This window comes from Grampus griseus (genome assembly GCF_964374135.1).
Source record: "Grampus griseus genome assembly, chromosome: 15".
NCBI lineage: Eukaryota > Metazoa > Chordata > Mammalia > Artiodactyla > Delphinidae > Grampus > Grampus griseus.
Genome location: NC_139009.1, coordinates 62,222,305 through 62,238,851, shown reverse-complemented (window position 1 = coordinate 62,238,851; position 16,547 = coordinate 62,222,305).

The window sequence follows — 16,547 nt, the reverse complement described above, 5'->3', positions numbered from 1 at the left end:
TCACCTCCATTCTTTAAAGTAAAATATAGAATAAAAAAAAATAGTTTGGGGATAATATTTGTTTGGGACAGCAGGCACTGCTAAGCAGTACCACTCTCTCCTTATTCCTTACTATCAGAGCCCTGGTTTAGGAGACCCCATTATCCTTAAGGCTAAGGTGGCCAGTTTAAAATCCGAGCTGATGAGATCTAAGTGCAAGTCTGTTGACCATCTGTGGTAAAATATTTGCTCTCTGAGTTAGACACTGCCTTTTTTTTCTTACTTAATTTCTTTTTTTTTTCCTTTTCTTTCTTCCTGCCCAAATTGTTGGAACACTATTGGAGATTCTGGGGTCACTTTGAAGCTATGTGGACATGCTAGAGATGTGGAAGCTGGAAGAGCGAAGCAACCCAGTCCCCTGGTGATGCCCTTCAGCAGCTGGACTAACGCTAGAGGGTCTATCTCCAAACTTCCTGCTACCCGTGGAAAGTAAGGTAAATCACTCATTCACTTTCTGTTACCTACTAACTGATCCAGAACTCTAACCTCAGGGTTCTAGAACCCTTCTCAGTATCCCATAGTCATACTCATGTTCCGGACTCCTGATCATCAGACTTGCTTATAGCAGATGCATGGGGAGGGCGGGCTCTTCTGGAGGCCCTCATACTTCCTCCCCTACCCCCACCACACACAAATAATGATCTTTATGTCCACTCATCCCTCTATCTATACTCAGAGGCCAGGGCCCCCAGGAAGGCTTCACTGACAACCCTTTACTCCTCTCTACATGCAGAAAGGGTAGAGGTGTGGGCTCTGGAATCAGACTTCCTAGACTTGAATTCTTAATCTGTTACTTAGCAGTTCAGGACGTGGGCAAAGTAGTTACCTTCTCTGGACACCCCTGTAAAAGAGGAACACTAAGTAGCACCTATGTACCTTACTGAAAGGATTAAATGAGCACATGCAGGTAAAGTTCTTATAATTTTTTCTTGGGTCAATCAATTCTAGCTGCTATTGTTACCTTTGACTAATTTAGGGCAGAGTCCCTTTGCCCTCCTTTGGTTCTCTGGGCCCGTCTCATTCACAACACACACAACCGCATACTGCAGAGTTTTGAAAGGTGGTTCTCAAAATGTGGTCCCTGGGCCAGCAATATCAGCCATACCTGGGAACTGGTTAGAACTCTGGCACTGGAGCCCAGCAATCTGTGTTTTAACAATATTCTCAGGCAAATCTGATGCACACTAAAGGTTGACGACAACTGAGAACATCTGTCTCAGACTCTCCTGGAGGCATTCACCAAAAAAGAGTTACAGGACCTTACACCTGACCAGCTGGAGAAGGGCTCTAGTAATTGCCCTGGTTATCATGCTTGTCATGATTTTTCATCTTTTATGTCTCAAAACATAAATGTTTGAGAATCACTGCCATTTTGAATGTGTGTTTCACTTGTCTGTTTTTCCAGTGGACTCTACTTCCTTGCAAGGAAGGTTTGTGAAGATTTGTTGCTGTTGTTTGCATTATTCGTTTTATTATGCTAATTCTAGAATCTCTGGTGCATAGTGCAATCTCAGGCAGGAAGTAGTGGCTCATTAAAACAGGTATCCCAAAAGTCTTAGTAGAACTTCAAGATTAATTCCTTCAGGAAGAGGTAAAATTGTCATTAGATGCAGATGATATGATACTATATATAGAAAACCCTAAAGACTCTACATGAAAACTACTACAACTGATAAACGAATTCAGCAAGGTAGCAGAATACAAGATTAACCTACAGAAATTGGTTGCATTTCTTTATACCAACAATGAAATATCGGAAAGGGAATGTAAAAAAAACAATGCCTTTTCAAATCACAACCCCAAAAATAAAATACTTAGGAATAAACCTCACCAAGAAGGCAAAAGACTTATACGCTGAGAACTGTAAGACATTAATAAAGGAAAGTGAAGATGATTCAAAGAAATGGAAAGACATCACATGTTCTTGGGTTGGAGGAATTAGTATTGTTAAAATGCTCATACCACCCAAAGCAATCTACAGATTTAATGCGATCCCTATCAAATCATCCATGACATTTTTCACGCAATTAGAACAAATAATCCTAAAATTCATACAGAACCATAAAAGACCCAGAATTGCCAAAGCAATCCTGAAGAAAAAGAACAACGTTGGAGGCATAGCCACCCCAGACTCAGACAGTACTCCAAAGTCACGGTAATCAAAACAGCATGGTATTGGCACAAAAACAGACATATGGATCAATGGAACAGAATACAGAGCCCAGGAATAAACGCACACACCTCAGTTAATCTTTGACAATTAATCTTTGACAAAGGAGGCAAGAATATATAATGGGAAAGAGACAGGCTCTTCCACAAGTGGTGTTGGTAAAGTTGGACAGCCTTATATAAACCAGTGAAGTTAGAACACATCCTTTCACCATACACGAAAATAAACTCATAATGTCTTAAAGACTTAAACATAAGACATGACACCATAAAACTTCTAGAAGAGAACATAGGCAAAATATTCTCTGACATAAATCATACCAATGTTTTCTTAGGTCAGTCTCCCAAGACAATAGAAATAAAAATGAAAATAAACAAAGGGGACCAAATCAAACTTACGAGCTTTTGCACAGCAAAGGAAACCATAAACAAAATGAAAAGACAACCTACAGAATGGGAGAAAATATTTGCAAATGATGCGACCAGCAAGGGCTTAATTTCCAAAATATACAAACAGCTCATACAACTCGATGACAATAAAAGCAAACAACCCAATCAAAAAAAGAGGCAGAAGACTTAAAGAGACATTTCTCCAAAGAAGAAATACAGATGGCCAATAGGCACATGAAAAGATGCTCAACGCTGCCAATTATTAAAGAAATGCAAATCAAAACTACCATGAGGTACCACCTCACACCAGTCAGAATGGCCATCATTAAAAAGTCTACAAATAACATATGCTGGAGAGGGTGTGGAGAAAAGGGAACCCTCCTACAACACTGTTGGTGGGAATGTAAGTTGGTGCAGCCACTGTGGAAAACAGTGTGGAGGTTCCTCAGAAAACTAAAAATAGACCTACCATATGATCCAGCAATCCCACTCCTGGGCGTATATCCAGACCAAACTATAATTCAAAAAGACACATTCACCCTGATCTTCACAGCAGCAATATGCACAATAGCCAAGACATGGAAACAACCTAAATGTCCATCAACAGATGAATGGATAAAGACGATGTGGTACATATATACAATGAAATACTACTCAGCCATAAAAAAAAGAATGAAATAATGCCATTTGCAGCAGCAACATGGATGCAACTAGAGATTATCATACTAAGCAAAGTAAGCCAGAAAGAGAAAGACAAATACCATGATACCACTTATATGTGGAATCTAAAATATGACACAAATGAACCTATCTATGAAACAGAAACAGAATCAGAGACATAGAGAATAGACTGGTGGCTGCCAAGGGGGAAGCAGGTGGGAGAGGGATGAACTGGGAGTTTGGGATTAGCAGATGCAAACTGGTATATATAGATTGGCTAAACAACAAGGTCCTACTATATAGCACAGGGAACTATATTCAATATCCTGTGATAAACCATAATGGAAAAGAATATGAAAAACAATGTATATACATATGTAGAACAGAGTCACTTTGCTGTACAGCAGTAATTAACACAACGCTGTAAACCAAGTATACTTCAATAAAAAATAAGTTAATTAAATTTTTAAGAAGATTAATTCCTTCAGAAGAACAAGTACTACACATTCACAAAAAAAGCACCCTTTGAAAGTTTAAATTTTTGAATTTCTTTGCCGCTTCCTTAGTTTTGATCATCTGGGACAATATATTTTTAATATTGACTTTTAAAAAGAATTGTGTTTCAGTGTTTGCTATCCTTAGAGAGACAGAAACAGATAAGTACAACTAAATACTTATTTTTCAAAAGTCTCAAAAGTATAAGGGAAATGAAAGTAATTATATCTTCAAATGATTTTGGGGTATGTTTCTAATTTCATACTTCTGATGCGATTAAGGATTAAAACTGTATTAAGACATTTGAGACATGCCGCATTGGTATTAAATGCATTTAATTTTGTGTAAAGTGGTAGAAATATTTTCTTCAGCAAACATACCTGTAGATATAAAATCACAACCATAAATCTACAAAAAAGCAAGCTACTGAATGAAATCTGATTGGTTATTTCCCTGCAGTATGGATCTGCTAATAATTTAATTTACTACTTGCTAACAGAAGCCAAAATTTAAATATACATATATATATATGTGTGTGTGTGTATATATATCTCTTCAATTTTAAATCATTCATATATATGAACGAGTATACATACACATACATAACAACTGTTCATATATATATATATATATATATATATAAACAATTTAAATTAAAGAAAGTACATCTGGTGGCCTATTTTTCCCCCCCCGATTTCTAAAGAACACCATATTCTATTCTAGGCAGTGGAATGTCAATCCACCTTAAGGGTTGTTCAATGAGCGTATCTGAGAAACCACTGGTTTAGCCAATGATGTACTTATTGAGGGAGGCCCTAGTGCCACTGTCAAGAGCTTATCCACAGGAGAGACAAGAACGTACTTGTTTGGTTTGTGAAAAGGAGTAGTGAGGAACGGCAGGTAGCTGCAGGCTGATGACACGTGATGTCCATATATATGTAGAACCAACACACCCATAATTGCACCCATTTTCCATACCCAAATCCAAAGCCTTTATATCATTAATCCCAGGCAAAAATGGTAAGATTCATGTGTGTTACTATCTCACGGCTTCAAGATGCCTATAAACTCATATGAGTATGTCTTACTTTTATCAGTGGAGGACAAACCAGGCTTCTATCACCAAGCTCCATTCCATAACAGGCAAACCAGTCCAAGACTTCTCTGAGCGCTGCAGGAGAGTCTATGGAAGGGGCGCTCACTCCACTGTGATGCCTAAAATTGCCTTTGCACAGAGCAAACATTCAATACATGCTGAGTGAATGAATGAGTGAACTGGTGTCATAAAACAGGCTTATTTCAGGGAAATTCCATTCAACAGGCTGGCATTCCTTCCTACCCATCTTAACTGTTAAGCTTGCCATCAGACAAAAATTTAATTATAAAACGTTAGAGCTGAGGAAATTTTAGAAACTATCTACTCTCCCGAGGTATACAACTTTAATTTAGTGGTAAAAATCACTAGGAGTGACTTAGGAGTCTATCGGACCTGAGTCCAAATTCCACATCTACCATATTTTCGTGAGCAAATAACTACTTCTGAGGCTCTGTTCCATGTATGCATTATGGGATATCATAAGAATACATACATTAATTGTATGACTATCAGGGGATGAAATGACACAATCCATTTGCCATGGTCGGCTAAGTAATTTGCACCAAGTAAGCACTCAAGACATTAGTCAATATTAATAGCGGAGAGATGAAAACAAAACTCTGGGACTGATGCCTACCCTAGTGGCCCCAGTGGTCATAATGACTTTCTTCCATTCAGCCTGCTCTCTTCTCACTACGACTAAGGAAGAGAAGATGAACAAATTAGGAATAACAATTTGAAAATGGTTTTATACTCCCTGAATGAATGGAATTATAATAAAATGATTCATGAGTTCTGCAGAAAAATGATGAGACTTTAGATCTTTATGTTAGTTCTCTACAAAACCAATTTATGGCCCTAAGATGTACCTTCCCACCCAGCCCCATCCTTACCAGGATCAAATATCATTGTAAATGGAAAAGTCAGCAACACATAATCAACAAGCTAAGTTACAAGCCGGTGAAGTCTCGGAGGTTTGATAGAGAAAATTCAGATTTATCGTTATATGTAAAAATAAGACGATATGAAGAACTCTATAATCTATAATCTCTACAACAGTGCTATAAAAAGTAAAGAGCTAGAAATCTATTTAGATGGTTTTCCTTATAAGAAAGCACTTTCTGTATAACTTTTAATGTACTATTGATGAGAACAATTCAACAAAATTCAAATAAATATCTGCAGATGTCCTACAAGAAGAAAAGAACGGAGTTAGATGTGACAGGGGATAACTGGACTTCAGGATGAGTAAGACCCTATACTTGACCTCAATAAATTAACATGAAATACAGTGGATGAGTCACGTACAGAATGTCAGAATCCTAAAAGGCCAAGCTAAGTACCAAAAGGAACATGTGCGGACTCTTAAGAAGGAAATAAAATATTGGTTAGTTGATTACGAAAAGGCAGAAGGGAGTAGGTTCCCTTTGGCTGCTCTTTGAAGAGATCACTTCCTTTTCCCCCTAGTCCTGAGGCTAGGGTGGCATGGGCAATAGAGGAATGTGGGGACTGAGAATCATTTCTACTCTCACCAGAGTGGCTGGAAGCAGATTTTCTTACCAGGATGTAGTAGTATGCTAATATTTAAGGGTTCTTGAGGTCAGAGAGAAGGGTTTGAATACTCCGGCTCCATCTCTTGCTGTGGGTCAAGTTTCTTACCTTTCCAGCACCTTGGCGACTTTATCTGAAAATTGGGGATGATGATAATGTCTCCCACCTGAGTGTGAGAACTATATGCTATAGTGCATACGCAGGGCTAAATTTGGTGCCTGGCAAACAGAAAGTGCTCAGTACGGCAGGCGAGTGTAGTGACAATAAAGGCAAAGATGACGGGGGTAGTGCCGGTGTTGCTTCTGCCCCCAGAACAGGCTCTGACTGGGAGAGAGTTAAAGCACCTTTGGGTTCATGGGGGTTTATATATAAGCAACGGTTGATCAATGTGAGCTGGTTGTCCAAATGATTATGTGCAATCTAAGAAAAAAACGGGCCTCGGATCTGCTCAGCTACTTAATAATATTAGCAGCGGTAGTAGTCAAAGAAGCTAAATTTTATTAAGTGTTTATATGCCAAACAACATGCTGAACGTTTTAAAAGGATTTACTCACTTATTACAACGAGGCTATACGCTAGGTCCTGATAATGTTATTCGTCTCTTTCAGATGTTGACTGAGCCTCAGACGGGTTACAAAAGCACCTAAGATCCCGTTGTCAGTACATGACGGAAATGAGTTCAAATCCAGCCTGTCTGACTTGCTCTGAATCACTAAGGTATGAAATTAAGCATGTTGCCCTTTGCCTGATTCTCCTTCTGAGGCCTGAATATTTCACTTAGCTCTCTGAGTGCAGAAGAGAGAAAATTCTCTCTCCTTGACCCAACTTGGCATCAATATCCAACTCCCCTTCTCAAAATGGGTTGCTTCAACGAGCAGCAATGAATGCCGGGTCGTGGACCAGTCACCTTGATGACTAAGAGTCAGACACCAGGGAAAGAAAATGCTCTGTGACAAACCTACCCTTGTACAGAAACAAGACAGAAATGGGGGGACAGGGCAGAAGATAATGGAATAAGGCATAGGAAAAATAGCACCTGGCATCATGATAGTAATAATAATAATAGTAGTAGTAGTAGTAATAGTGATAATAATAGACTTTACTATGCTCTAGGCATTGTATTAAGTGCTTGGTGTAAGTGACTTCATTTTAACATTGAAAACAAGTCTATGGGGATGAAATATTATTAACATCATTTTATAGGCAGGAGTATTGAGGTTCAGGTAATCAGGTAAATTGCCCAAGCTCATATGGTTAGCAAGTGGAAAGCAGAGATTTGAACCAGCACCTACACTCCTAACCATTATGCTATAACCATTATGCTGAAGACATAAGAATTCCAATGGTCTTTCCCCATAACCCACTCCTGCACTCCAGACTTAAATAGTCCAAGATCAAGAGAGAGCAAGCTTGGAGTTGCCACTCTTCAGTGAGTGTCAGTCATTTCAAAACAGTGTATTTGCTAACAAGATGCAGTTCCTGTGATAATCTTCTCAACCAGGTATCAAGAAACAGGAAGCAAAGATTCAAGTAACAGTATGTTCCTACTTACGAGGAAGGTGGGACAGCACAGTTGACACTGGGCTTAACTGTTCTGGAAAACGTGGTCCCAGTAGGCATACACGCTGGTACATTTTCCCCACCTACCAAATACAAAAGGAGTATTTCATTTCCATGTTGCTCTTCAAAGTTCCACCTCATTCGTGCCTGTCATTCATCCTCTGGCCTCTTCCTGTCTCCATTTCTGTACAGAAAGGCGCTGAGTCTCTGCTCTCGGATACGAAAAGGGTGTGTTAGGAGAGGGAGCCATGGTACCTCGATGTCTTTTTTTTTTTCATCTTAATTCTATTATGCCAACTCCACTGAACTTAATTAGAGTGAATACCGAATTACACAATTACCCTCTGTTCTATTCTTCAGATGTTATATTTTGATAAAATTTACGACATGCTGCTCTCCCCTTGAACACCAGATGAACACTAGAAATGGATGTGTGTTGACATAAAATTTGTTATAATTACAATTAAAGTATAGCTTACATAATGATAGTGTTAACATAAAATTATAGATGTGTAGAGACAACGTGGTCATGCATTTTTTAGTATAAGTACATGCTTAGACCAATATCTGTTAGCGGAATGAAGATGGAAGAGAATTTTGGTTAAGCCACAAAGGCTGTTTAAGGACTTGCAGATAGCTAAGGGGAACTCAAAGACCAGTAAGGTAATATTTCCCCTGCCATGTTTTCGATTGCAAAGTGAAGGGAAGATGTGAAAGTAAGTACCCCTATGGAAATTACAAGACAAGTACATTTTTTTCCTTGAATACCTGGGCAAATGCTTAAATTCTAATGTATATCAGTGATGCAAATTTTCAACTGAGTTTGATAAATCATAAAATAATAATTATACATATATGTATATAAAACTGCATGGAACTAGACAGTTCAGAATTACTTCTAATTAAAGAGGTACCCTATGACAACTAACTTAAACCTTACAAAATATGGTTCCAAGTACCCTATCAGAGTGAAAAGTAGGAGACTGAAAGGTTTATTGTAAATGTTTGTAGTCATGGTGTCTTAACTAAAACTACTGTGTCACAAATACTATTAAAATAATTGTGACATTTTCTTCACTTTTACTGCAAACAACAAAACAAACTATAGGTATTTTTTCATTTCAGGTAATTATTTTAGCTAACAGTTACTAAATGTTTTGAGAAGACAGAGTGCTAATTGCATTACTTCATTTTATCTTTAAAATAGCGCTTCCATGTAATTATTCTTAGTATCTCCATTGTATTAAAGTGTATCTCTAGTTTAGACCTTTCTTCAGAACTGCAGACTTGTGTATCCAACTGTGTACTCAGCATCTCTACTTGGACGTCACGAAAACGTCTCAAATCTTATACCTCCAAAACTGGTCTTTAATCCCCCAAACATGCTCTACCCCAAACTTTTTCCATCTTAGGTGACAGTAACCACACCTTTCCAGTTCCCCAGGCCCTAAATCTCGAATTCACCCTTGACCCCCTCTTCCTTTCCATTCTTGCATTCAATCTACCACGAAATGCTGTCACAACCTTCCCAATGTGCCACTTCTGAGAATTACCAGCCGCTAGCAGCCTGGTGCAGGCCACCAACATAGACCTCGAGGATCCTGTAGTCGCCTCCCGAGATTCTCCCTGACTCCACTCTCTCCCCACATCCTCAAGGCCACAGATAGAGTTATGCTTTTCAAACAAGAGACAGTTCATGCCACACCTCGGCTAAAATCCCGCCCCTGGCTGCCTACATTTAGAGTAAAAGACACAATGCATGTGATGGCCTCCCAGGACTTACCCAATCCATCCCATCACATATCCGACCTCCAGCCGTCCTGCTGTCTCTTCCTCCCCACTGACTAAGTCAGCCAGGGTGGCCTCCTTGATATTCCTCCAAGCTGCCCGGCATATTTCTGCCTTAGAGTTTTGGGACTGGTTATTCTTGCTCCCAGGGAGTGGTCTCCCCATCATACATTCTGACAACTCCCTCACTTCAAGTCTTTGCTCAAATGTCAACTTACAAAATCCACCCTGACTACCCTATTTAAAATCAGAACCTACCTGTACACTCCTCCAGCACTCCCAACCCAAGCCTCTTCAGTGAGCTTCACATCCTTTTCCTTATCCCGTGGCGCCCATCAACTTGTGACAAAGCATACAATTTATTTATAACATCCGTTTCCACACGAGAGTGTAAGGAGGGAGAAAGCATGCAAGAAGGAGCACGCAGGCAAAGGCTCTTGTCTAATTTATTCAGTGATACGTCCAAGCATAGAGAACAGGAAGATCCTTGATAAATAGTCCTGAAAAAGATACAGATGAGGAAACTAGTAGTAAAGCTCAGAAAGTTTAAGTAACTTCCTCAAGGTTCTAGAGCTAGAAGAGGGTCACAGTAGAATTCACACTTGGGGATGTCTAACTTCAAATCTCTTAGCCTCTCTGCTATCTTTTTTTTCTTCTTTGCGGTACGCGGGCCTCTCACTGTTGCAGCCTCTCCCGTTGCGGAGCACAGGCTCCGGACGCGCAGGCTCAGCAGCCATGGCTCACAGGCCCAGCCGCTCCGCAGCATGTGGGATCCTCCCGGATCGGGTCAGGAACTCTCAACAACTGCGCCACCAGGGAAGCCCCTCTCTGCTATCTTAAGTCCATGCAATTCAGGATTTGTTTTAATCAGTGCCATGGAAATTCTCACTCCACTGAACAGGATCACTAACGTGTTCTCTGTCTAGATTTATATATATATTTTCCATTTAAACAAAGGAAACAGAAGAGGGGAATTCATCATGGGTTACTGCGGTAGTTTTACAGCAATTTTAGCAATAATGACATTTAAGCAATAGTGATATTTAATGATAGCATAATAATAATAAAATAATAGCTCTTAAATGTATCGAAGACGAATCGCATGCTAAACTCGGTGCTAAAATATTTCCATGTGTATTTTGTGCAAAATCCTTATGAATATTCTATCAGATGAGCTTTATGTGTAACTCCACCAGGCATACTTCTCTTATTCCGCTTTCAAAGATAAGGAAATTGATGAGAAGTGTGGTAACCGTTTGATCAAGATGAGACTGGTAATAAGTTGTGAGTATGAATTTAAATTCAGGTCTAACTCCAGAATTTGATTCTCAATCCATACATGAAAATTCTGATGATTCCTTTGATAAGGGTATGGTCTATGTTCTCTCCTGGAAAACATCCCCCATTATGTCTGCCTGTGCTCATACCTTCAGAACACAGTCAAGTTTGAAACATGATAAAAATGTTTAAATAGTGTGCTTTAATAAATGGAAATATCTTCATCTAAACAATAACACAAAAAGGCAGGCTGAGCCCTTTGAAGTGGCTTCGTTGCTATCTTCCATCCAGAACAAGAGAAGGAATCAACAGCTGCAGAGTAAAGAAAGCATGAAACCCAGAGATGGAGGATTCTGTAAATGACCAATTACAAGACTATTCAGCCACACTTTCATAGCAAGAGGCAAAATATTCCACTAAACTGAAAATTCTTCTACCCCTCACTCCAAGGCCCACACAAACATTAATGTTGCATTTATTAGGATGTACTTCCTGAGCTCTATCAACTTGACTTTCAGCAACTGTATTAATACAGTCCTTTCGCTTTGCACATGTATCTGAATGATGGATTCCATGACTGGAGTTTTGTAGAAAGAGTGGAGTGAATGAAGTAAAGTTTGGGACGAGCCATCATAATCCATAATGATGGGCACTGAATCAGGACAAGAAGAAACCTCTCTTCTCATTTATTTGAATGAAGATTCTACTATATGTTTATTGCCTCTGTACAGGGCCATCTGTTGAATAGTGGAAAACAAGCATCTTTCATTTGGAGGTAGGATTTGTGTGCTCAAGTTTCTATGGGCCTGCAGAATTAATCTTGTTTTAGAAATGAAATAAAATGTAATTTCTTACTGTAAGTAGATGTGGTTAAGCAACTGGCAACTTTGATGTCTTTAAATCACTGCAGTTTCAGGGTAGGCAAATCTATAATTATTTCAAGCACTTCTTTATTGGTGCAACAATTGAGCAGTGTACATAGTGGTCAACAACCTGGGCATTGTCAGACGACTCTAAGTTTGAATCTAGACTTTCCCACTCACCAGCTATGTGACTTTCAGCTATGAGAAGCACTTTCTTCAGCTTTACAGTGTGGATTATTACATGCCCTTTGCAGAACTACTGTAAGAACTAAATGTATATGGGCACAGTGGCTCACAGTAAGGGCTCAAATTAGTACTGTGGTCACTACTAGTAGTATTGAAAAGAAATTAGAACTTCTATTCTCATAAAGTGGGATATGTGTCCCTTTATCATTGTAATTTCATACCATTTTACTTTTGACCTTATAATTTAATAGCTTGATCCAAGAAACATTTAGCAGTAAATATAATTGAAAGAAGATTACCTGTCAAACATGAAATACTGTAGCATCAAGTGTGCTGGCACAATACTCTTCTCCGATAATTAACCTGTAAAAATATGTTATTGTCTTCTTTTTAATTAAGCACATTGAACATACATATTTACTGTGCCAATTGGCGAAAGGTCCATTAATTAATCAGTCTAACTATATGTTGCATAAACGTCTTCTAAACATAATCGTATATGTATTTTATTTGTTGGGAAAATGTGTTTGAGATTGTTCTTTTCTGCCTATTTAAAGTAAAAGAGGGTGAGAAGTAGAGTTAGGCTTAATGTACTTTGTACTCCATTATGCCATGAAAATGCTTCTGTGCCCTGGAGACAACAACAAAAGATTTGCTTTAATGACAAGAATCAAGTATGTTCTAAAGCTTCCAGGTAGGAGGCGTATAGGTTGCAGTTTATATCAGAAGTCTTTGCTCTCTCTCTCAACTGCGTCTAGATGGGAAAGATGTGGTCACAAATGCTTCAAGGTGATATAGTAAATGTTGGAAAAGAGGGGGGTAGGAGGCAGAGTTTTGAATATCTCAAACCTGAGCTAGAAGGATTTTATTTAAAGAAAATAGCGGATATTATTTTTCACTTAAGGAATGCCACTCAGCAAACCTGACATTAATGTAGGAAATTAGCTCTTTTAGCTATGATGCTTTCAAATGCACATGGCTGAAAACAAATTCAAAATAGTCAAAGGAAATTTAAAAACAAAAACCAAACAACAACAACCACCTCAACAAACAAGTACTAGAAATTCAGGGATGCAGCCATATTCAGATACAGTTGGATCTGGAAGTTCCAGAGTATCAGCAGGGTTCCAGCTCTCTCTCCATCGCTCAGCCCTGCTTACCTCTGCAAGACTTTATTTTACAGAAAGTCTCTTCTTGTGCTGGATGGTAACTGGGAGTCCCAGAGTCGTATCTCCCCAGCTTAGAAATTCCAGAGAGAAAAGACAATTCTTCCATTTTTCTCTGAGAGAAAAGTCCTGGGGAGGAGTCTGATAGACTTAGCCGAGGTCAGATGCCTACCCATGAGCCAATCACCTGCTTTACTGGAGTTCAGTCCCTGGAGACTCATCCCCCGGGGGGGGGGGGGGGGGGGCGTGAGGAGGCAGGATGGCGTTATCTGGCAGTTCTCCAAGAAAAGCCTGCTGTTTTTGTTAAGATGAAAGGGGAGAGGACATGGATAATGAAACCTGTATCTGCTTCTGTAAAATCCACAGAATCTTACTCCCTGCCCTGTGTCGATGACCATGCAGTAAGCTGACCCAGGAGGTCATTTTTCCCACAACAGTCTTCATATATATGACTAAGGAACACACTGGTAAAAGAATATGGGAGAAAGTCTGAGCATGACAAGTCAGCTAGACAGATATTAACTAAAAAAGCTGTGTGAAAATATCCTTAAAAAGTTGCCCCCAACTCACTCAAAGTCCAAAGTTGGAGCTGGAAATACAATGTCACGGAGTTTGGATAAGAACAGGTTTTCTCCAAGCTGAACTATGACACAGAGATTAGAGACTTCTAGAAACTATACTTTTGCAAAGAAAAAACATCACATGAGAAAAATGAGGCCTAGAAAAATTACATGACTTAAGGTAACATAGCTAATTAATGGCAGGACTGAGACTAGAGTATACTTTGTGTAATTGGCTATGGTCTTTTTTGTTTGTTTTTGTTATCACTTCAAAACGAGACAAACTTAAAGAAAGGAAACACAACCAAGGCTCAGTGGTTGGAAAAGAGATGGATGTGAACGCCCACTTGTTTCTTACGTATAAAGTTACCCCTCACAGCGTTGTGGAGGAGAAAACGCTGGCTCTTCCCAACGTTGGTTACATACACAAAGATTCCAAAGACAAGACAAGTGCTTTGCAAACAAAGTAACTAGAACCAGCTCAGGCTTCCCCGCGCCGGGTCCTACGTTCCACGGTCAGAACCACCAACTGTATCCCCCCGGGTAACAAAGTGATTCAGAAAAGCTAGCGTCTTCAGAGAAGGGAGAAAACTTAGCCGGGAAGAGAGTCAGGAGGAAACTTGCTCAGCTTCTTGCTGGGGTCTGAAACGATCCCAACAGAGTCCTTAAACCCCTCAGGTTTCCCCAATCAAGCACCCTCGCCTCCAACCTGGGCCACCCCAGAGCTGACTATCAGAGGAAAGAAGTCTGCGGACGCACGGAGAGCTGACCACCCCACGAGAAGGACCTACGCGCGGCCGCACCCACTCACCCGCCGCTCCCCGGGAGACTGGAGACCAGCCCGGGGTCCAAGTCCTGGGCGTGGCAGTCTCGTCCCTCTCCGGGCCCAGCTCCAGCTCACCTCGGCGCGGCCCGCCTGGGCGCCGCCATCTTGACCAGAAAGGGGGCCTCGCGCCGGAGGCCCCTGAGCGGGCGCCCTGAGCGGAGCCGGAGCGCCGGGGAGCCCCAGGTCGGGGCCCTACGTCCCCCGCGCGCTCGCGCCCCGTCCACGAGCGACGAGAGTCCCGCACGCAGCGCCCTACCCAGGCTTCCGCGGAACCGACGCCCCGCGCAGCCCGCACCACGGCTCAGGCAGCGCCGAGGGCGGCCCGGGCGGAAGAGCGGGCGCGGGGCACGCGCTCGGTAACCTGGCAACGCGGAGCAACCCGGCGTCTCCGGCGAGCCCCAGCCCTGCACCACGAGGAAGCACGGACCCCCGCACCCGCCGCCCAGCCCGCGCCGCCCCTCGGTCGTTCCGCCCGCCGCTGCCCGCTGGCTACGGTCTTTTCAATCCATGATACAACGTCTATATGTAACAAATCTGTTAAACCCTAAATGTTTATGATATTCAAGTAATCCATTATCTGAATTATTCTTGAAGATAAAACATCCAAAGACTTCTTAATTGTATGGGTATACATACATAAAATACACGTGGAGGTAACTTCAAATATAGTATGTGCCTGTCTCTAATTCCTTCCCTCTCCGCTCTTTTAAAAAATGCCCCTTTACAAATTGCCCACTCACCATCTGTTAGGTAAATTTGCTGAAACACAGTAAATGAAATGTAAATGACAGAAAACGTAAATGTAAAATGTAAAAGTAATTTACATTTTACATTTACATTTACATTACAAAATGTACATTACATTTGGATTACAAAATGTAATGTAATGTAAAAGTAAAATGTAAATGTAAACAGTAAATGACAGAAATTGTTATAGAGACTATTCCAAATGGCACCGACACCTGTATTTATGAAATTTTTAAAAGGGTAAGTTAGAGTTGATTTTTTTTTTTTTTAAATCCCACTATAGTAACACCACATCATCCTAGGTGCCCAGTTCTATCCAATTACATAAGATGGAGAAAGAGAGAGAGAGAAACAGAGAGAGGAGAAAGAGAAAGAAGAAAGGAAGAAAACCAAGTACTTATGTATAAAGTGTTGCTCCCGAAGTTTGAGATTATACTCAAGCATCAATGAACAGAAGGAAAACACTTACAAATTTACAAATGTATTTCATTTATGGTATGAGGGACACAGGTTTAGATTTGCAACACGCTCCCACAAGGGTCAAATTGACCACTTTTTTCTATCTAGTTGCTCTTGAGAGAACAAAACAATTGAAACAGATGCCATTCGATTCCAAGTCTATAGCTTAGACCATGTCACTGCACATGAAATATTGTTCATTCAGAGTCAGCACATAGCAAGGGTAATTTATACTCTCAGAGTGTTTGCTCTCAAGTCAATAGCAGAGAAGCCTTGACTAAAAACGTTCCCATTAATTTCCATTGTAATATATCTTACTTATAGCCCATGAAACAGTGGTCAGGGGAGATTTATTCTTTGGACACCACGTTATATAATCTCTCCACTTTAAGCCATCCCCCACTCGGCGATTATTTTTTAAATATGTTACTCGTAGTCAATATTAATTTACATTTAATCTTTCTTAGCATTAGGAGAGTATTATTTTGTACAGGCTCAGAAACAAATCTCCCGAAATTCCTCCCTGATGCTCCCTTCAGGCTGAAAATGCATTGCAGGGTGGCTGCAGTGACTTAATTCTAGTTGGCAGAGCCCTGGCCACACACTAATTTCATTAGCCTCAAACTCCTGGATTTGAAAGATCCACTGAATATGATTCCTGTCCTCTGACATGTCACTTACTAACCAATTCAGTGTGCATACAGAGGAGAGAAA